The sequence below is a fragment of the Tasmannia lanceolata genome, unplaced genomic scaffold, assembly GCF_043159265.1.
Source record: "Tasmannia lanceolata isolate RefF3 unplaced genomic scaffold, GAP_Taslan_0.1 ptg000002l, whole genome shotgun sequence".
Classification (NCBI taxonomy): domain Eukaryota; kingdom Viridiplantae; phylum Streptophyta; class Magnoliopsida; order Canellales; family Winteraceae; genus Tasmannia; species Tasmannia lanceolata.
The window spans coordinates 51,244,121-51,267,328 of NW_027518679.1; the positions used below are offsets into that span (position 1 = coordinate 51,244,121).

General features: G+C 39.7%; 2 pseudogenes; both read right to left on the reverse strand.

Annotated features, from left to right (window-relative positions):
• Positions 1–2,648: 2,648 nt before the first annotated feature.
• LOC143886610 (21 kDa protein pseudogene) lies at positions 2,649–3,501 on the reverse strand (annotated as a pseudogene).
• A 15,135-nt stretch (positions 3,502–18,636) lies between these two features.
• LOC143886619 (21 kDa protein pseudogene) lies at positions 18,637–19,266 on the reverse strand (annotated as a pseudogene).
• Between the last annotated feature and the right edge of the window lie 3,942 nt (positions 19,267–23,208).

A 23,208-nucleotide genomic window follows, 5' to 3' on the forward strand; every position in this document is an offset into this window, starting at 1 on the left:
GGGTTCCTTATGATCCATTTGGTTGCACTAGAAATTGAGAAAATCAAAGGAAAGAGACATAATTTCTCAAAGTAAAAGGACATATTTTCCTTTTCCGAATAGCGTTTGGTTGCCATTAACTATTCACAGGACAGTCAGCTGTAAATTTTCCAAATGCAAACCCTTTTTTACAGTTTGACTTTCCTCTCAAATGTAAAGAAATGGGAATCCATGCTCCCTTCCTTCTACTTGTTCACTACATATTTGTTGTACTTAAGCTGAGTTTGTTTTGATATGGGAGGTCAATACAAGAAGGACTTTTAGGTTCTGAAAGTGGTCTTGATGAATGGTGAAAACTGGAAAAGGGATTACTCTTATAGCCATGGTTTTAAATTTCGACCGAAATCTGGTGGGGACCGAAACTGAAATTTGGTGAAATTTCGAAATTTTACGGGTCCAAAACCGGTACCCAAACCGAAATTTTAAACCATGCTTATAGCAAAACAGAGGATTTACATGCACTCTGCAAATTGCAACTTAAGAGTTAAGAGAAAATCTTTACGTGACCGACATCAAAGAAAGCAGAAGGGTACAATTCTAGACCGTATCCATTCTTTCTCTTTTGTTTTTTGAATGGTGATTGTACATTTGTACCCATTCTTTTCACGTGACATTAAAGAAAGTCAATTGCACCATGTGCTTTCCAAACTTTCAAATGGCTCCACCAATGGAATGCAAGCTTTTCTTTTCTTTTTTGAGAACGACTAGGCAGAATGTCTGTCTTGGATCAATGGTAACAGTCAATTTTTGGGTCCCATGAGGGGATGAATCTGCATCGGGGCCCTTGATCTTATAGGTCATCGCTTGATAACCAACATGGCCTTGCTCCCATGTCGAACCGACATTATGTGTTAGATAAAACAGCTCCAAAAATCAATGGGATAGGTTTTGTTGGAGGAACTATAAATAAAGATTGATAGATCAAAGGTTGAGAATAAGCCGATCAAGGTATTCTCAATGGTATTTGGTCAGGCTCATGTTTGATTAATGGATGCAATTACGTACAAAAGGCACAAGCGTCACCCATTAAGTAGGGCCTTAACAACCCATGTCATTTTGGAATTTTCTTATGTTCTATATGTAACGAATACTGATATCCACACGACCAAGTTTGATCACGGACTGAACTCCTTGTTTAACTCCTTTTGATTGGCTTATGAGATTCTGATATCTGCACAACCAAGTTTGATAATGGACTGAACTCCTTGTTTAACTCCTTTTAATTGGCTTATGAGATACTGACATCTGCACGACCAAGTTTGATAATGGACCGAACTCCCTGTTTGGCTCCTTTTAATTGGCTTATGAGATACTGATATCTGCACGTCCAAGTTTGATAATGGACTGAACTGTTTAACACCTTTTAATTGGCTCATGAGAGCCTTTAGGGAACTGTACTAGCCTTTTACAGCTGCCTAAATAATGTAAAACAAGGAAAGTTAGCCCTGTTATTAAAGCCTGGTAGTGCAGACATCTGATAGCCCAAAGAAATGGTGAGAATTCGTTAGCCCAACTATGTGATAGGAGCTGAGCAGGGAGAGGGAGAGGGAGAGGGAGAGGCGAGAGAGGGAAGGAGTATAGTGAGCATGAGAAATCCCTAAAAACAGTGCAAAAAATATTCTACTTCAATTTGGTGGCTTTTTGTGTGTTCCCCTTTCAAGTATCTCCTTTCGTGGTTGCCAAATATTTTCTTATTCTAACACCACATTAATTGTCAGCATAAGGTTGAGTGACAGTTAGGATCAAGAACCCTGTTAATATGTTTGTGATATGACTCTTCTATTCACTTTTGTCACCTTTGCTACATTTACTTGCAGATATTTAGCTTCATTACTTTCTTTGGGACCCACAAAGATATTTAGCTTCATCACCTTCTTTGGGACCTACAAAGTTCCTTTACCTTCTTTAGGGTCTACAAACTGAACTTATTTCTATCATTTTCTGATTTCAGCAGCAACCCTACTTAGCTGCGTAACCCTTTGAATATGACAAAGGCCAAAGGGTGCTTACCTGTTTCGTCCTTTCTCAAAATATCATGGGTCTCCACGGCCTTGATTTAAGAATTATTAGGACGTAAGCTGGCATGGCCCCAATGATTTTGGCCACGTCCCAATTGCTTTAAGATCAACAGAAATACTTCCCATGACAAAACAAAGAGATTTGTTAGGCAATTTGGAGCCGATAAATGATTATAGGCAAAATTGCCATGTAAAAAATATCAAACAAAATTTTGAAATTGTGTTCTGTATTATGTGTTCCAAAAGTCCATTGAACACGTACATGTGCTCTAAAAATTTCATGCCTTCCTGTGTCTTATTCCTGAATAATTTTAACTTGTGTTCTGCATTATATGTTCCAAAAGCCCATTGAATACAGACATGTGTTCTAAAAGATTCATGCCTTCGTGTATCTTTTCCTGACAGAGATGCCTAATTGATCAAGATAATGTCATTTGATCGACAACCACCTTCTTAGCAATTTTATAGATAATATGCCCAAAATTTGCTGTCTCTCTCTCTCTCTCTGTCTGTCTCTCTCTCCCTTTGATGCAAACTCTCCCTTTGATGCAAAATATTCCACAACACTACTACATGGAATGGAATGGAATGAAGTAACTAAAAAGGGTAACATTTAATTATAGTCCTCAGATAATTACAAACACATAGTCTACAAGCCAAACACATATACCCAATCCATAGTCTAAAAGCCAAACACATTTACCCATCAGGCCTATAGTACACAAGGCCTATAGTACAAGTGAGAAGGAAACTTCTATGGAGAGATGGATTGAATAGAAGCAAGTCTGTTGATGAGAGCCAAAGAATTGCTGATGAGATGTGCGACGTAGACAATACGGGTCTGGACCGTATTTTTGAGATAGCCGTTCATAGCGTTGCCTGCAAACCCATCCATACAAGTGTCCCCATCTGTGAGAGCAGCACTCACCCAAGTCTGTATGTCATTCATCCTCAATCCAAAATCATTGCCTTTAAAGTGTTCCATCTCCCCTAGAGACCTTTGAAGCTCATCCACGGAGTTACCGACCATCTCAATACAGTCTCTCATGGCGGCTACTTCTCTAGGCTTCATACTGTGCCCGACTGACAATCTTGACATCATGGCTGAGGCCGATTGAGCACTTGTTAGGCTCACAGATAGGGCCACATGGGCCAATTCACCTGGGCTAGTTTGTATGGTGCTCGAGTATATGGACAGAGATTGGAAGCATAGTTTTGGGTAGGTAGTGGCCACACATGAGCTCCTTATGAAGTCGGTACTGGTTCTTTCATGAGACACACCAGCTGCCGAGCATGGATTCAAGTCTAAGATGAAGAAAAGGAGTGAAAACAAAGCTGCAAAAGCATAGGAAGAAGATTGGACATTACTAGTACAACCTTCCATTTCTCTATCAAGAAGAAGAAAGAAGAAGTAGATGATGCAGAAAGAAGAAATTGAGAATTGCTGTCAGGAATGATTTGGGACTTAGGAGGGAATGGACCCATTTATAGGAAGAAGGGAAGTGTGTTTGAAATGGTGGGTCCCACAATTTAAATAAAGATACAAATGGAATCGAAGACCCTCCAGGGAAAAAGGGGCTGTGTATATGAAATGGTCGGTCCCTCTAATTTGAATAAATATCTTAGAAAGGGATTTGCTAGTGACCATCACAAAAGGCATTTCGTGGACCGTCTGTTGCATGAGAGAGCAGCCACCTCAGATGATAGAAAATCTGTTGAAAAGTGAACCTATGTGGTTGCTCTCTCATGCAACAGCCGGTCCGAAAAATGACTTGTGCAATGGTCCCTAGCAAATCCCTCATAGAAAAATGGATAAGAATAGCGTGAGTATTCATGATAAGGAAGCTTCATGTATAAAGGATGAAAGCTAAGCATACAGAGCACAAGTCGGCTACTTCTCTGCAGCCTTGGCCCCACACCGAAAAAATAATACCAACATGAGATGGCCCACACCAAAAAAGGGAAGTGTGTTTGAAATGGTGGGTCCCACAATTTAAAGGAAGATACACATGGAATCGAAGACCCTCCAGGGAAAAAGGGGCTGTGTATATGAAATGGTCGGTCCCCCTAATTTGAATAAATATCTTAGAAAGGGATTTGCTAGTGACCATCACATAAGGCATTTCGTGGACCTTCTGTTGCATGAGAGAGTAGCCACCTCAGATGATACAAAATCTGTTGAAAAGTGAGGCTATGTGGTTGCTCTCATGCAACAGCCGGTCCGAAAAATGCCTTGTGCAATGGTCCCTAGCAAATCCCTCATAGAAAAATGGATAAGAATAGCGTGAGTATTCATGATCAGGAAGCTTCATGTATAAAGGATGGAAGCTAAGCATACAGAGCACAAGTCGGCTACTTCTCTGCAGCCTTGGCCACACCCCCAAAAAATAATAGCAACATGAGATGGCCCACACAAAAAAAATAATACAAACATGAGATGGCCCACCCACTGCCCAAAAATAATACAACCAGTGGATCTCCCAGACCACGATCAAAACACGAGATTAACCCTTGCTGATTATTTTAAGATGATGTGATGTTAGCTGTTTTGTTTCTTTTATTTATTATTAAGATGACCAATGATTTGAAGAAGATAATATCAAATCTAACTCAGCCTCCGAAGAAGGTTTCAATGTTTATTTGCATGACTAATGAGAAGTGCTAGGAGGGGCCGAGGAGAATGGCACTCAAGTGGGCATGGATGTGAATGAAATAAAGACTCTTGATCTTGGTCCTATCTTGAGTGGATATCCCATGCGAAAGTGGGTCGGAGCTGATTATTTAAAGGTTATTATAAACTGGGGCCCAATAAATGTCTTTTAGAAAGTGGGGCCATCGCAGAAGGCATTTCGAGGATGGCCTTTTGCATGTCAGACAGCCACACAGGCTCACTTTTCAACAGATTTTGTCTCTATTCACTAGGTGGCTGCTCTGACATGCAACAAACCATCCACGAAATGCCTTTTGCGATGGATGCTAACAAATCCCTACATATAAATATTTGTACTTTTATATTAAGGGATATTTGCTAGCGTTCATTGCAAAAGGCATTTTGCAGATGCTTTGTCGCATGCCAGAGCAGCCACAGAGGCTCCCTTTTTTACTTGGGACAGCCCACACTAGTGTAAAAGAGTATTCATTGTTAGAGTAAGAAGATTTAACGCCTTCTCCAACCGTTTAAGCTTTTGGAGTAACCGGTAGTTTCACATTCATAACTTCATAATTCATATATACAGTGGAGTGGCTGTCCCCAGTAAATAGAGAGGCCAATGTATCACGTACTTTCCCTTTTTAAAAAGAGAAATTATATGATGCCCGACCGTCAAAATGTAAAGGGTGGAAGGAGACAAAACCTGCTGCCTTGGTTTTTGAGCCAAGGAAAAGTAAAAAACGGTGCCTTCCCTTGGATTAAAAATCAAGGGGAGGGATTTTGTCTCTCTCCGTCCTCTATTTTGACGGTCGGGCATCATATAATTTCTCAAAAAAAAAAGAAAAAGGATAAGAATAGCAAAGCATACAGAATACAAGTTGGCTATTTCATTGCTGCTGTTGCCCCCACATCCAAAAAAAAAGGTAACACCGACATGAGATGTCCCACAGCAAAAAATAATACAACCATTGGATGCCCCACACCATGTTTTAAACCAAGAGATCGGCTGCTATTTCTTTAGGAGGTAGTGATGTTAGCTGTTTGTTCTTTTATTTATTATCTGGCGGGCTGTGAGAAGACCTTGAAGAAGATGATTATGATATCTAACTCAGCCTTGACCAAGGTTTCCATGTTTATTTGAAGGGATTTTCTAGGGAATTTCGAGGAAGGCATTTCCCGGCTGACTTTTGCATGAGAGAACATCCACACAGGTGCACTTTTCAGCAGATTTGTCTTATTCATTTGCTTCATCTGAGTTGGTTGTCCTCTCATGCAAAAGTCAGCCGTGAAATGCCTTTCTGCTGACTTTTGCATGAGAGAACAAACACCTCAGATGAAGTAAATGAGTAAGACAAAATCAGCTGAAAGTTGCACATCTGTGGCTGTTCTCTCATGCAAAAGTCAGCCGCTATATGCCCTTCCACCAAATTTCCTAGCAAATCCCTTATGTCACTGTGAGGAGAACTAGAGACTGCCAATCCTTACTCACCCTCCATCTCCATATGGATTTGCCCGGAACTTACCTGGGACAACCACAGCTGTACTAGGTTGACAACCAAACATATGGATCCATTTGGCTGCACTAGAAATTGAGAAAATCAAAATAAAAGGACGTATTTTTCTTTTCCTACCTGTTTGGTTGCCCTTTACTATTTACATGACGGTCGGTGGTCAACTGTAAAATTTCCAAATGGATCCTTTTTTAATGGAAAATGGCATGCAGATTTTCTTCCAAAACAAAATAGTTTTTTGTTTCTTCACGATAGAGCCAAGGTTCCTCTCGAATTGAACTTTTAGGAGGTCCGATTGCCTCGAATCAACCTCTCCCCCTCTATTCTCTCTTTTTCTTTGTTTATTTGTGTTAAAGTAGCAATCTTTAAGTGACCGGCATCAAAGAAGCCGGAGGCCACAATCACACCATGTGCTGTCCAAGTGGCTCCAAAAGGAATGCAAGCTTTTCTTTTCTTTTCTTTTTCAGAACTACCAGGCAGAAAGTCATTGTATTGGATCAATGGTAGCAGTCAATTTTGGCCTGGCTCATGTTTTGATTAATGGATGCAATCACGTACAAAAGGTACAAGCGTCACTAATCAAGCATCTTTTAAGTAGGGGCTTAATAACTTAAATTTCTTATAATTTTCTATTCGTACCCACTGATATCCGCTCGACCAAATTTGATATTGGACCGAACTCACCTTGTTTAACACTTTTTTATTGGCTTATGAGAGCTTTTTGGGAATTGTAATAGCCTTTTGTAGCTGCCTAAACAATGTAAAACAAGGTGAGTTTGCCCCATTATTAAAGCCTGGTCATGTAGACATCGATATCCCAAAGAAATGTTGACAATTCATTAGCCCAATTATGAGCTAGGAGCTGAGGGAGAGGGAGAAATTTGAGAGGAAAGGAGTATAGAAAGCATGAAAAATTCCTAAAAACAATGAAAAAAATATTCTACTTCAATTTGGGGTTTTATTTTCCTGTTTTTCTGGGGTTTTTATGCTCCCCATTCAAGTCCCTCCCTCTCCGCCCATCTCTAGCATCTAGCCCAACAAATATTCCATGGAATATTTTTTCATAGTTGCCAACAAATTTTCTTATTTTAACACTACTTTAATGCTAGCATAAGGTTGAGTGACACTTAGGATAATGGACCCTGTTTATATGTTTGTGATACGACTCTTCTAATTACTTTTTGTTCCATATTACTGCATTTACTTGCAGATATTCAGCTTCATTCCTTTGTTTGTGACCCACAAAGATATTTAGCTTTATTACCTTCTTTGGGACCTACAAAGATCTTTTGCCATCACTACCTTCTTTGGGGCCTTCCAACTTAATTTAATTCTATCATCTTCTGATTTCATCAGCAACGACCCTACTTGGCTGTGTAACCTTTGAATATGACAAAGGGTGCTTAGCTGTTTTGTCCTTGATCAAAATATCATTGATCCCCAATGCGTTGATTTAAGAATTATTAGGACGTAAACTTGCATGGCCAATGATTTTTGGCCAAGTGTCTCAATTCCTTTAGTGCCCGTTTGGATGCCGAGAAGATTTTGATTTGGATTTTTCACATTTGCAGCCCTTTTTGTGTTGTAATTTGTATCCGGATCAAATCCTTTGATTTCCAAATCAGCGACGGACAGTGAAAAAAATCAGATTTCCAAATATGCTGTGGAAATAAGTAATTGGAAATCCACAGATGTGGCAGTTTCCTTCACCCTCTTTGCTCTTCAACCTCTCCCCTCCACTAGGAAGTACCCCCTTCCCTCTCTGTCTCCCTCTACATGAGCTGCTGGATCTATTCATTTTGTATTCAAAACTCAATTCCAAATCTAAATACAGAATCTGAGGTATCCAAATGGGCCCTTAATGACCCAACAGTGATACTTCCCATGACATAACAGAGAGATTTGATGGCAATTTGGCAGAAAGCCAGATTGTGGTTCACTATTGCAATGGAGAACATCCACCTCACATCAATTGAATGAATAAGACAAAATCTGCTAAAAAAGTGAGTCCCGTGTGGCATAGCCACCTCACATGAATAAGATGAATAAGACAAAATTTGTTAAAAAAGTGAGCCTGTGTGGCTGTTCTCTCGTGCAAAAGTGAGCCCCAAAACGACTTTAGGCAAAATTGCCATGCAAATCCCCATAAACAAAAGCCACATTGAGTAATCACCATTAACAACTACCCCAATGGGGCTATTCAGGAAAAAAGAAAAAAGAAACCTACCCACAAGGGGACTTGTGTATATATTCAGGATGTTGATCTATTGGACCATCTTGAGCCTACTAACATGGTGATGGTCCCATGCGCTACCCAAATCCTTAAGATTATGGCCTACACAAATCAACAGTTAATTTGACCTTGCGTTCTGCAACATCTGTTCCAAAAGCCCATTGGACGCTCATGGTTATCATATTCCCATTCCAAACCGATATCCATCTTTTAGATTAAGGCGGGTGCAAGCCATATACCAGAACGACTTATAAAATTAAAGAATTGACAAATTGAATGTCTATGTTAGAAGGGAGGGGAAGATGACCATTAGAGATATTTTTAGAACCCGTCGTCTCAGCCCTCCGAGATTTATTGAATCTGATCCTCCATCAATCTTGAGAGATTATCAGGTTTATTTCTTGCTTGTCTTGATGGAGGTTACTCAGTCTAGGAAATATTTGATTCCCTGGGGATTTCCAACCCCCGCTGCCAAGAGATCAATGTGGTTAGACCGAATTGGGCCGGTCCAAGATCCCATACGGGATCCCTGGGAAGCATTGAGGATAGAGATACGAGGGGGAGACGGTTGGATTTTGGGGCTAGGAGCGCCCTGAGTCGTCCACCTACTGTGGACCCCGATCCGAGAGAGGCGAGTGGGGGACGAGCCCCACACGGAAGTCTCATGATCATCGACGTGAATGGAGAGCTCTACCAAGGAACTCTCGAAAGAAGTGCATCTCACAGCATGAGTGACGATAAAAGGTAAGATACCTCTCGATTCGGGGACTAGCCCAGATTCGAGGCGTACCTTAAACAAAGAAGAGTCGTCATCCAAGGAAGTGGGCCCAGGATCCCATACTATGCTCTGTTGCAACGGATAACCAGAGATATAAAAGAAGGTTCGTGCTTGGTTACGAATTTGGAAGGTCCGAAGAGCACCTCATCCTCCCAAGTGCAAACACCTGGTCTCTTATGCCATTTACTTATTGATTTTGAAGAGTTTTGGGCGAAAGTCATATGAAATGGGAACGAATATCTCCGAGAAGACATCTATCTAATCATGCATGTCTCGGAGATAATTAATAAGCACACATAAAAGAAAATGAAATAAGTGCCGCCTAAGAATAGCTAGGTTATGAGTGTCATACCTAATTGGTGTCTAAATTCTGGTGTGCAAACACATGCATGCTACAGCTAAAGGTATAGGATCTGTACATGAAAGTAAGAAAACACAGCAAAACACATGACACAATTCAATTCTAAACCCGACTGGACAAGACGAATCCTAAAACTCTAATGCAAGACTTGACTCGGACCAAGATGGCCGTCCATCCCAGCTGCTCTACGTATCCCGGCCTCGGGAAGAATCAGAGTCAACGTAGTTCGATGACCTATTCTAACTACGATGCCTAACCATCTAGAACCGCTATTCTAGACTCGATTCACTAGACTCGACTGATTTTTAAAGCTTTTTGCACGATTGCTTAAATTCAAGTGAATTGTGATTTTCATGACTCTCTATATGCCCTAACTAATGCAAGTTGATTAGCCTTAAGCTAATGCAGGTGGGCCCTACATCCTATGTGTATCTAGGCTGTGCATCCTAAAGAAAACCATGGGCTGACTATATGCTTCCTAGTCTAGCTATCGGTTCGACTAAATGTCTAACCGACCAACTCGAGGCCTCCTAACTCTAGGGACCAACTCGAGGCCTCCTAACTCTAGGGACATTCACACGACAGGACACCATATCAATACAAATCACGCAGCCTCCTAACTCTAAAACACCCCAAATATCTAGGACATATTCCTAACTCTAGGGGAAGATCTTTTTGAAAAGGTTTTGAAGAATTTTTGTATTTTTTGAAGGTTTGAAATGTTAATTTTTAAAAGTGTGGCTGGACTTGGGATGTGGATCCCAAGCTGCACTACGTACCTCGTGGATGAGGATCAAGTCAACGTAGTTCAGAACATAATTTCCTAACTACTCTGAATGACTCAAGATTTTTAAGATTTTTGGTTTTTGAAATATTTTTGACACAAGAGGACAAAATCCTATCATCATAAGGGGAGGACAGGCTCCTGATATCCCGCAAAGGTTGGACAGCATCCTATGCTTTGCGGGAAAAAAAAAACAGAATCACGACTCTCCAAGGGTTGGACAGCATCCTATACCTTGCAAGAGTGGATAAAATCGCATGACTTAATGAGAGGTTGGAAAGAATCCTAACCCCTATGATGATAGGACTGACTCCTGAAAGACTGACTCTCTAACTAAAAATGGACTCTTGAGCTAAGGACAGACTCAAATACGAAAGGACTGACTCCTAGTGCATAACCCTAAGAGGGGAGTGCTAATGAGACTATGTTAGTCTCCTAAAAGAAAAACTGACAGCTGATGCTTATGAGACACGGCCTGTCTCATAAACTCTGGGAGAACAAATAAGGGTGCCATCGAGACTAGGCAAGTCTCCTAAACACAGAGAACATTATGACCAAAGAGACAAAGCCTGTCTCGAAAAGAATGACCAGTAGGATAAATGAGACACGGCCTGTCTCCTAAGGAGGGCTCTAGATAGCTCTTTCATTGCCCTTGCAATGAATGGGTTTTTAATGTTCAAGGTTGCACATCTAAAAGACTGGGCAAGTTTTCTAAATGAGAGAGGAATACTATCAAGACTAGGTGAGTCCCTTAATAATGGGCTTGGGCTATCGCCTTCATCGCCTTTGCAATGAGAAGGGATAATGAATAGCAAGGGAAAACATCTAAAAGACTAAATTAGTCTCTATACAGGGGAAGAAAGAAAAGGGAATAGGGGTCACTATTTGGACTAAGTAAATCCCCTAAAAGATGGGCTTTGGATGACTCCTTCATCGCCCTTTTTCAAGAGAAAGGGCCATCTAAGGTTTAAAGGTACCTGAAAGGAGAAGAAGAGAAAAAAGAGTACAACCACAACCAGGTAAGTCCCTCTAATGATGGGCTTGGGCTAACGCCCTCATCGCCCTTTCTAAAAATAAGAATTGCAATACTTATAAGGAACTTAATCACCAACAAAACATTTTTTTTAGAAAAAATAGTAATATAGATTCTAATCATGACCACTATCAAATATGGCATTAACTCACAGTAGAAATTATGAATAAAATTTTCCCCATTGATACACACATAGCCATGACACCTATATACAAATTTATATTTACTGTAAAACAGAAATCCTATAGCCCTACTAAATAATTGGATCAGGTTCACCATAATTAGATCAACCAATAAAATGCAAATTATCAATGGTAAGTCCTAACACAATTTCAGTAAAGAAATTAGAGTCATTTTTTTTTTTTTGTAAAATCAAGTAAACATTGTTTCTTCTTATTCATTATTACTTATCATTAGGCATTCCTACTCATAAAACAGATCTTACTATATATACAAGGATATTTGAGTCCTTAAATATGAAATACATAGATGGAAAACGCCTGCTGGAAATAGAATTTAGAGATTAAAAGTGCATTATTCTAGGTCTTTCCTTCTTATATATATATATATATATATATATATATATATATATATATATTTTAACATGATCTCTTAATTCTATCACTCACGCAAATATTATCATCAAGTACGATTCATATAAACATACAGTTAAAATTTTAGAAAAAACAAAACTTTGAAGTATCACAAAAGAAATAACATGAAGCATAAAAGCAATCTTTGCATTTTCTTTCAAGCGTGAATTGAAGTTATCATTAAAGCACTTCTTAAAATAAATTGAAACTCATATTTCTGTTCTTGAACAAAGCTAAAAAAATTCCAACCCTTTGAACCAAAAGTAGTCAGTTTTAGAGGCATATATATGATTTCAACCATGGGTCAACTGGATTCATAGTATTATATATAAGAATATAAGTTGAACTACATATGGGAGAACTGATTTCATGACACACAGGACACGGATTGAGCCACATATGAATGAGCAAATTTTACAATAGACAGGATATGAACTGAACCATGTATGGATGAAATGCCATTAAAAAGTAGGGGTTGCTATTCCACACCCATGGAAAGGACTGCCATTATCAAAATGTGACAAGATGGACTTATCTCATGGGAATGAGCCAAACAGAAATATGTGAATGAAGCTACCACAAGTAACTACAAGAGTGTCAACAATACATTTTAATTTATTTGTAAATAATAAAATGGCTACCAAGACATTATTTTTGTTCTCAAAAATCTTATAAGCCAATTAAAAGAAAAATCTAGTTAAAACTCCCCATGACTGCCAAAACATGGTAAGACTAATAATATCTCTAAAAATAAATACCTGCTTGAAAACCGTTGTCACAAAGAAACTCAAAATTTTTACTGATCGTTAAAATGGAAGCAACACAGACGAATTTTACCCCACTGTCAAAATTAAGTTAAAATGACCAAAGCGAAATCATGTGCATATTATGCTAATGACATGTACACTAGAAACATGGAATACATCCTGAGAAATGAAGTGTATATCAAAAATTTAATATGTACATATTAGAACACAATGCTTTTATTCAGATATCATACAATTAAAAACATCATCATTTCTTTTCTTTTTCTTTTTTACATCATTTGTATCATTTTCCACGTTTTAGAACATTTATCCATTCATTTCTTTGATAAAACTAAAAAAATAAGTCCGATTCATCCATCCACAAATCCTAATTCCAACCAATACAAACAGAAACAACAAAGTATATATATATATATATATATATATACCTTTTTGCTAACGAGATTGATGAAAAATCACTCCAAAGATGTATAGCTTCTTCAATCCGAGACCTTTAACTTACATAAAATTGATGAATTAAGCTTATGAATCCAAAAATCCTCTTCAAACTTCAGATGAAATTAGGTCAAAATTAAACCAGAAGTGTAGATCAATGCAAGATGATGTGGATCTGAAGTTTTGAGTAGAGTCCAAGATTTCGAAAGAGCTGGGAAAATAACAAATCTAGAGTTTGAAAGTAGTTCAAGGAGGAATCAACGATCATGAGGCAAAGACAAACAAATCAGACAAGCTATTGTTCTGCTAAGGTTTATGTTTTGGGAAAAACTATGTTTTAAAGCTCGAATTAAGGTTTTGAAGGGAAGATCCAGAAAAAGGTTCAAAATAAGGTGCAAAATCAGAATTTATATGGATAGCAGACATGAAAGGAGGGGGAAATCCGGTCGAAAATTGATCGGAGCTCCGGTAAACCTCGCCGGAGAAGGTGGATTGGGGTTTTAGATCTACTTTCTCTCTCTTAAACTCTTGTTTTCTCTCACTCTCTCTCTCTAAAAATTTGGGGAAAAGCTTAGATCTAGGTTTTTCAAAGGTTGAGGATGAAGTTAGGTTTGAACGGAGATGTAGTAACACAAAAAGTAGCTTAGGGAATCTAGAGAAGAAAAGAAACGGAGAAGATCTATGATTCAAAAGAAAAACTAAGATGAACGAAAGATCCAGACGAGGATGTACTCACCGGAGAAGATGAGCTCGCCGGAGATGATTAGCCGAAGAAGAAGACCAGAGGAATCAAGAACAAAAGCTAGGGTTTGCAGGTTTCTTTAAATGATAATGAAATTGAAGAATCTAAGTGACATTTGAGTGAAGGGAAGAAGAAAGAGAAGGCAGATTTTATGACATACCCGGAGAAGATTGCCGGATTCCGGCGAAAAATCGACGGAGAAGATAAGGATTCAACGAGAACTCCTCTCTCTCTCTCTCTCTCTCTCTCTCTCTCTCTCTCTCTCTCTCTGCAGATCCCCTTTTTTTTAAATGAGAGAAAAAACAATATTTATAGGCATTTTCGAGAATTGATATCGGCACCCCATTTGATAAGGCGCGCGAAAAATTGATACGGCGTGCCCGCATTTTTTGTCCTATTCGGCCAGGTTCGGCCCCATCCAGGATAATCCACCCCCCTTTTCTGGTTTACACTACGGACACTATCTTGGCTCGTTTGCTAGGCAAATGCACTCCGATTTCGATGAAATTTTGCGGGGAGCTAGATAGGACCTTAACCTAGCTTAGGGTGAAGTTTGGGACCCTAAGTGATTAATTTGGTTGGGTTTTTGCTCAAACACGGGAGGCTCAAGGTACGGTCAAAATGGGGTGTCTACACCTACTGAATCTAATAGACGAATGATGGCAAATGCTAGTGAATGATGTGCCCAAAATGCAGCTACCGAAACTTTGGATCTCGGTCTATCTGTAGAAAATGCTCGATTAAGAGAAATAGAGAGGGTGATCCTAAGAGTAACAATAATCCTAATCTGGTATTGAGGCCTAAGAAAACCGAGGCTGAGGCTGCCACCAGCGGAGACTTAGTAATTGATATCCCAGATAGATTAATAGAGGAAAGAAAAGGATATTTGAAGCGTTGCCTTATTGGCCGCCTTAAATCGGGATCTTGGATGCTTGAAGATGTGTGGGAATGGGCAAAAAAACAATGGAACCTTCAGGATCTACCAAAGCCTTTCTCTATTAGTGCCACGGATGTTTTATTTAGTTTTGAATCAGAGCGTCAGGCTACTTCTATTCTTAGGCGGGGTGCAGATGCGTTGGGTGAATATGTTTCTTCTCTAAATCCTTGGCTCCCGGCATATAATACCGGTGCCAGAACTATCAGGGTCAGATTTTACGATATTCCTCTTCTGGCCACTACAAAGTGGAGATTCTTGGGAATCAATTGGATCAGGTTATTCAAACTGAACTTTATGGCAACCATGACCATTGTTTGACTTATGCTTCTGCTTTATCTTGACATCCCTTTGGAAGTCCATTCCCTGTTCCCTGAATTTAAGAATTGATTCCTTTGTTTATTTGGTGGGAGTTAAGGTGGTTTCTAAAGGAGGTATAAATAGCCTGGTGATGTCGGTAGTGTGAGAATCCAACAATAAAGACAACTCAATACTTTCTGTCGGTTTTGAATCCCAATCCGTTGAAAAGGGCTTGCCGGCGATGGGGGCAGAGCCGGGAAAGGTCGTCATGAGTAGTGTTGAGAACTCTGATGATGTCAGGGAGCCGTTGGCGGGCCCTAGTTCAAATTTTGAATTAGATCTTGGTTATCCAGAGAATGCAGAACCTGAGTCAGCTAATCTGTCAGAGAGTAGGGAAGCTGTCTTGAGGGGCATTGAGATCAGGGATGGAGGGAAGCGGGCCCACAAAGCCTCAAAAGCAATGCTTTGTGGTGAAAAAAGAAAAGCGGGTAGAAAGGTCGTTGAGGACAGCTGTAATCTTATTTCGGCCCATGAAAGGAATTCCTTAAAATTAAAATCTAGACATCTTAGCGAGAGTAAAAGCCTGTTTGAGAAGTGTCTACAGAAAAAAAGGTATTTCTTTTGGAAAATCTAAAAAAGATGCACATGTCCTAGAAACTCAAGGGGGATTATCTGCGTTGAACAAAAAGCTTAAAGGTTCCCTTATAAGAAAGAGGCTTAGGAAATCGGCCTCCAGATTTCCTTTGCTGGCTTATTCCCCTCCGATGGTTCGAAAGGATTTATCTTGGAGTCCTGAAAGTCCCTTCTCTTCCGAGGAGGGAGACCTCGACCTCTTGAAAGATATTTCTTTTAATAAAAAGTTAGCTTGAAAGGTATCGCCTACTCCAACGGGAATCCTCTTAAGCCCTCTTAAGAAGTAATGGGTGCAGCAGAGGAAAGAGGCGCGTTGCTCTTCTCTGATTGCCCCCTCTCAATCTAACAGTGAAATGGATCTTCATGTGCCCCTTCTGGAACTTCCTATGTTCAACAAGATTCTAGACAAAGAGACGCGTACCTGTAAGAGACTATGGGAGAAGGAAAAGAAGTTGGTTATTTCAGATCTAGAGGAGAGGGAAGCATTTGTGGACAAGGATAATCTTGATTATCATGGAATTCTAGCTCCGGATATCGAACCCATCGTCAAAGAGGTGAGAGGACCTGATGGGGATATCCAAGGAAAAAGCAGACACCTTAGTGATATATTAAGGTCTCCTGAATCTCAAGAGCCGGAACAATTTAGTACTTTTATAAGAATAGGGGATGTTCTTGGATTTTCTTATGATGAAAATATGGAAAAAAGCTAGAGAAATATATTTTGCCATACAAGAAAGGGATGCCAAGGAAAGGGAGAAAAGAATTGACGAGGTTGGTCTTGACGAAGGGAACCGGGAATAAGGGGTCCTAAGTTAAAAATCAATATTCAGTTAAAAATTAGTACTCACTTGGAATAAGTTTATTGGTTAAGGCAGATTACAAATCATCTACGTTCTCAATCATCGGAGACGGGGAGAATATTTATCCTTGTCTAAGGACAGAAGGAACACTTGGTAGGGGTGAAGTATGGCGGTCGTCCTACTATTTTTTAGGGGTATAAGTGGTTCGGAAGATGAGTTCTTTTATTAGGTACTAAACCCTGAGAGTCCCAATCTCATATGGCCAATTTTAGTTTGAAAAGGAAAATGAAATGGAAAGTTAGGGATAGTGAAATCTCAAAAGACATTATGTGTTTTGCTTTCAGCTATTCAGTAATGGTTACTTGCCTTTAGCCATAGCTTGAGCGAGTTGTTCCTTTGCTTAGGCATTTCCGTAGATTTGCTGTACCTCTTTTTACAGGCATGTAAGTCTGGAGGCAGTGTTGGTAAATTCAGTATTTTTCAATCTTCGTAGGTAGAGTTGAAGGGTCATTAGGCCTGCCTTAGAAGTAGCCCATCGAATTGTAGTATCAAAAAGTTTGGGGATAGCTAAAAGGAAATAGGATGAAGTCTGAGAAATATTGTTTTTTGCTTTAATGTACTTATAGATTTTTTTATTTTCCATTGTCTTGGTCCCAATCGTCCTTAATATTTTTTACTGTAGAATGAGACTCCTGGTCCCGTCTACCTTCTATATTAATGGATCTATGTTGCTTTTGAAAAAAAAAAATTTAGATTAAGGACTAGTAAAATCAATGAAAAATTTGAAATCGTGTTGTATATTATATCAACTCGTGTTCGATAGCATGTTCGATGGACCCAATCACGTCCATGCGGAGCCTTCCTAAGAATTAGACTTGGCAAACGGGCGTGCCCGGCCCGTCAAAATGACCCGGAAAATTTTACGGGTCACTAAGCTTGGACCCCCACCCGGCCCGTACGGGCTGGGTCAACCCGCGGGTCACCCGGATTTTTGCCATATTTTTTAAGATTTTTTAAATTTGTATAGGGATTTGCTAGCCACCTTCGCCAACCATTTATGTTGACTGTTTGAGAGATTTGTCTTATTGTCGAGATTGGCAGAAGTACGATTTGTGAAAAGGTGGCTAGCAATAAATAATAGAAATAAATAATAATCATGGGTACTAAGTTTTCAATGAGAAATTACGGAAAAATGGAAGCAAAGTAGAAAAATTATGAAAAAAAAACCCGAATGAATGTTCTAAAATATGACAATTATGGAAAAAAAATACATAGAAAAAGAAAAAGTTATGACAATGATGGAAAAAAATACATAGAAAAATTAAAAGTTATGCCAATTACGGGAAAAAGCCAAAAGGTGCCAAAATAAAACCTTTTGCACTTCTCTACGGGTACCCGCAGTTCCACCCGGCCCGGCCCAGTTTTGACAGGCCGGGTGGACCCGCGGGTCAATTTCAAACAGGTGACTGATTGGTGACCCGCACTCGTAATATACGGGCGGGCTGGGTAGACCCGCAGGTCCGGGTCACTTTTTGCCAGGTCTTCTAAGAAGCACCTTTTAAGCATTTTTTTATAAAGTAAAGTGACAATTTACCCCTTTTCTTATGGATTTCTTCTCTTTTTGTATTTTTGACCATCTCGGTCTTGGAGGTTTCTCTCCATTTTAATATAATTATTACCATTTAAAAAAAATTTACCCCCTTTCTTCCCAGGCCAGCCCCCTCTATTATATGTATGATTCTTTTTTTACATTACCAGGGACTGGCCGGGGAAGGCGTGCATCACCCCTATAATTAGGGATTTGCTAGTCAATTTTGCAGATGACTTTTGCATGAGGGAAACTCAGATGAATTCAACACTAATACAAGAAACCATATTATAACAAAAAAGGGAACATTTATTTGTAGTCCTTGTATAATTAGAAACAGTATACAAACTAAAAGCACAAACCCAAACTATAGTCTAAAAGCCAAACACATTCTTCCAGCCATCAGACCTATATTATTACATGTAAAAAGGAAACAACTATGGAGAGATGGGCTGAGCAGAAGCAAATCTGTTGATGAGAGCCAAAGCATTGCTAATAAGATGTGCGACATAGACGATATGGGTCCGGACCGTATTCGCAAGATCATCTTTTATGGCATAGCCCGCGAAGCCATCTATACAAGTGTCCCCATCTGTGAGAGCAGCACTTACCCAAGTTTGTATGTCATTCATCCTCATCCTGAAATCGTAGCCTTTAAGGTTTTCCATCTCCCCAAGAGACTTTTGGAGCTCGTCCACGGAGTCTCTGACCATCTCAACACAGTCTCTCATGGCTGCCACTTCTCTAGGCTTCATACTGCGTCCGGACGACAATCTTGACATCATGACCAAGGTTGATTGGGCGCTTGTTAGGCTTACAGATATGGCTGCATGGGCCAATTCACTTGGGCTAGTCTGGATGGTGCTCGCGTATGTGGAAAGAGACTGGAAGCACAGTTTTGGGTAGGTAGTGGCCACACATGAGCTCCTTATGAAGTCAGTATTGGTTCTTTCGCGAGCCACACCAGCTCCCAAGCATGAATTCAAGTCTAAGATGAAGAAAAGAAGGGAAAAGAAAGCTGCAAAAGCATAGGAAGAAGATTGGCCACTGCTAGAACTACCTTCCATCTCTCTATCACGAAGAAGAAGAAGAAGAAGATATCACGAAGAAGAAGAAGAAGAAGAAGAAGAAGAAGAAGAAGAAGAGATAGAATTTGAGAATTGTTGTGAGGAATGATTTGAAACTTGAGAGGGAATGGACCCCTTTATAGGAAAAATGATGTGTGTGTGGACATCAAAAATTTGTCTGTGTAAAATTACAAAATTGCCTCATTTTCTTAAGTGGGCCTCACACCCCTAAACAGGGGTGAAAATGTAAATGGTCGTACTTGAGCCCAAATGGGAGGCCCACTAAGTGGCAAGCCCAAGGGGCCACCAATTCAAGTCCAACCCATGGCCATCAAATACAAAAGGAGGTAGTGGAACCCACAACCACTTACACCACTATGCAAAGTGGGTGGGAGTGGTTATTGCTTGAGGAGGAAGTATATAAAGGATTTTTCCTCTCATTTCTAAGGGGTCAAGCAAATAGAAGACCAAAAGGGGAGAGCACACAAGGCAAGCAAAGACAAAAAGAAGGAGGATCCAAACAAAGCTCCAAGAGAAGAAAAGCTCAACAAAAAACAATCGTATTTGAAGAAATTCTCCGCGAAGATTAAGCCACCACAAAGGGCCTTCATTGGAGTAAATTCACACATCTTCACAACCGATAAAGCGCGAAGCTCGGAGTGAAGCACACACATCTTCAAATACCGAAGAACGAGAATTACATTGCGAAAGCCCTCGTCTTCACCAAATTCAACTTTGTATCCAACACTTTGATCGTTAATCAGAGGATTGTAGAAACTTGTACCATTTTCTATTAATTACAATTTCTTTGTAATTTATCCTCGAATTCTCGTGTTAGTGAATTTACACGAAATTTGATGTCGACAGTGTGTTTGAAATAGTTTGTCCCACAATTTGAATATAGATACACGGAAGACCCTCATATAAAAAGGGCTATGTGTACGAAATGGTTGGGCCCTCAAGAAGGCCCTCAAGAAGACGACAGTCCCATTAATGTGCACTGATCTATAAATATCTTTAAAAATTGGATAAGAATATCTCGAGTCTCTTCGTATTGGTCACTCCTAGATAGTATTGTTAAAGTATAAAAGATAAAATAATGCCATCTCGAACAACTTAAGCTTTTGGAGTAATTGGTTGTTTTACATGTTATCAGAGCTCTTAAATTTTGAAGTTAATTTTTTGGGTAACTTTTATTTTATTTTTATTTTGAGAGATGTAGTGAGGACAAATTTGTAATTTTCTCTCCTTTGGCAAGTTGTTAATTTTGCCTAGCTTGCACATGTGTGAGGTGCAAGCCACACATGTTTGCTCCATCTTTCTCCACATCCCTCTTATTTCAAATTTAAACCGTACTTGAAATTCCAAACTCACTATCACTTCCCTAAGCATTAAAGTCTCTACTTTCCCATACTCACTACGACTTACCTAAGCCATTTACTCTCCTATTTTTCTTTGTCTAAGCCTAATTTCATTTACTCACTTTTGTAGAGATTCTCCACAAAGCAAGAACTCTATTGAAGCTCTCTTGTGTGCCAGCTTGTGATTCAAGGAAAGTGACAACTTGCCCATATTTTCTCTATAGTTTTGAAGTTTTATTCTCTCTTTTGTTCTTTATCTTGTATTGTTGTTTTTCCATCATATTGAAGTACATCTTGTTGATGTTTGTTCTTCTTCTACTTTTGTTGTTGATCTTGGGCTAATGTAAACTTTAGTTTTACTATTTAAGAAGCAGATTTTTCGGTTTTGTTAAAACCGTCATTCTCTTTAAATAGTTCTAGGTTCAAAACTCCTTGATATAAAAATTCCACATGTAATGGCCAACCCAAAAGAGGGGCCACATCTGCCACCTATAGGCCAACCCTAAAAAAAGTAGCCACACATGAAGGAGAGTGATAAATTATAAAAGATTAAATAACACCATCTCCAACAGCTAAAGCTTTTGGAGTAATTGGTTGCTCGATTAAGAGAAATAGAGAGGGTGATCCTAAGAGTAACAATAATCCTAATCTGGTATTGAGGCCTAAGAAAACCGAGGTTGAGGCTGCCACCGGCGGAGACTTAGTAATTGATATCCCAGATAGATTAATAGAGGAAAGAAAAGGATATTTGAAGCGTTGCCTTATTGGCCGCCTTAAATCGGGATCTTGGATGCTTGAAGATGTGTGGGAATGGGCAAAAAAACAATGGAACCTTCAGGATCTACCAAAGCCTTTCTCTATTAGTGCCATGGATGTTTTATTTAGTTTTGAATCAGAGCGTCAGGCTACTTCTATTCTTAGGCGGGGTGCAGATGCGTTGGGTGAATATGTTTCTTCTCTAAATCCTTGGCTCCTGGCATATAATACTGGTGCCTGAACTATCAGGGTCAGATTTTACGATATTCCTCTTCTGGCCACTACAATAGTGGAGATTCTTGGGAATCAATTGGATCAGGTTATTCAAACTGAACTTTATGGCAACCATATATGACCATTGTTTGACTTATGCTTCTGCTTTAATCTTGACATCCCTCTGGAAGTCCATTCCCTCTTCCCTGAATTTAAGAATTGATTCCTTTGTTTATGCGGTGGGAGTTAAGGTGGTTTCTAAAGGAGGTATAAATAGCCTGGCGATGTCGGTAGTGTGAGAATCCAACAATAAAGACAACTCAATACTTTCTGTCGGTTTTGAATCCCAATCCGTTGAAAAGGGCTCGCCGGCGATGGAGGCAGAGCCGGGAAAGGTCGTCGTGAGTAGTGTTGAGAACTTCGATGATGTCAGGGAGCTGTTGGCGGGCCCTAGTTCAAATTTTGAATTAGATCTTGGTTATCCAGAGAATGCCGAACCTGAGTCAGCTAATCTGTCAGAGGGTAGGGAAGCTGTCTTGAGGGGCATTGAGATCAGGGATGGAGGGAAGCGGGCCCACAAAGCCTCAAAAGCAATGCTTTGTGGTGAAAAAAGAAAAGCGGGTAGAAAGGTCGTTGCGGACAGCTGTAATCTTATTTCAGCCCATGAAAGGAATTCCTTAAAATTAAAATCTCAACATCTTAGCGAGAGTAAAATCCTGTTTGAGAAGTGTCTACAGAAAAAAGGTATTTCTTTTGGAAAATCTAAAAAAGATGCACATGTCCTAGAAACTCAAGGGGGATTATCTGCGTTGAACAAAAAGCTTAAAGGTTCCCTTATAAGAAAGAGGCTTAGGAAATCGGCCTCCAGATTTCCTTTGCTGGCTTATTCCCCTCCGATGGTTCGAAAGGATTTATCTTGGAGTCCTGAAAGTCCCTTCTCTTCCGAGGAGGGTGACCTTGACCTCTTGAAAGATATTTCTTTTAATGAAAAGTTAGCTTGAAAGGTATCGCCTACTCCAGCGGGAATCCTCTTAAGCCCGCTTAAGAAGTAATGGGTGCAGCAGAGGAAAGAGGCGAGTTGCTCTTCTCCGATTGCCCCCTCTCAATCTAACAGTGAAATGGATCTTCATGTGCCCCTTCTGGAATTTCCTATGTTCAACAAGATTCTAGACAAAGAGACGCGTACCTGTAAGAGACTATGGGAGAAGGAAAAGAAGTTGGTTATTTCAGATCTAGAGGAGAGGGAAGCATCTGTGGACAAGGATAATCTTGATTATCATGGAATTCTAGCTCCGGATATCGAACCCATCGTCAAAGAGGTGAGAGGACCTGATGGAGATATCCAAGGAAAAAGCAGACACCTTAGTGATATATTAAGGTCTCCTGAATCTCAAGAGCCGGAACAATTTAGTAAATTTTTAAGAATAGGGGATGTTCTTGGATTTTCTTATGATGAAAATATGGAAAAAAGCTAGAGAAATATATTTTGCCGAAAGGGATGCCAAGGAAAGGGAGAAAAGAATCGACGAGGTTGGTCTTGACGAAGGGAACCGGGAATAAGGGGTCCTAAGTTAAAAATCAATATTCAGTTAAAAATCAGTACTCACTTGGA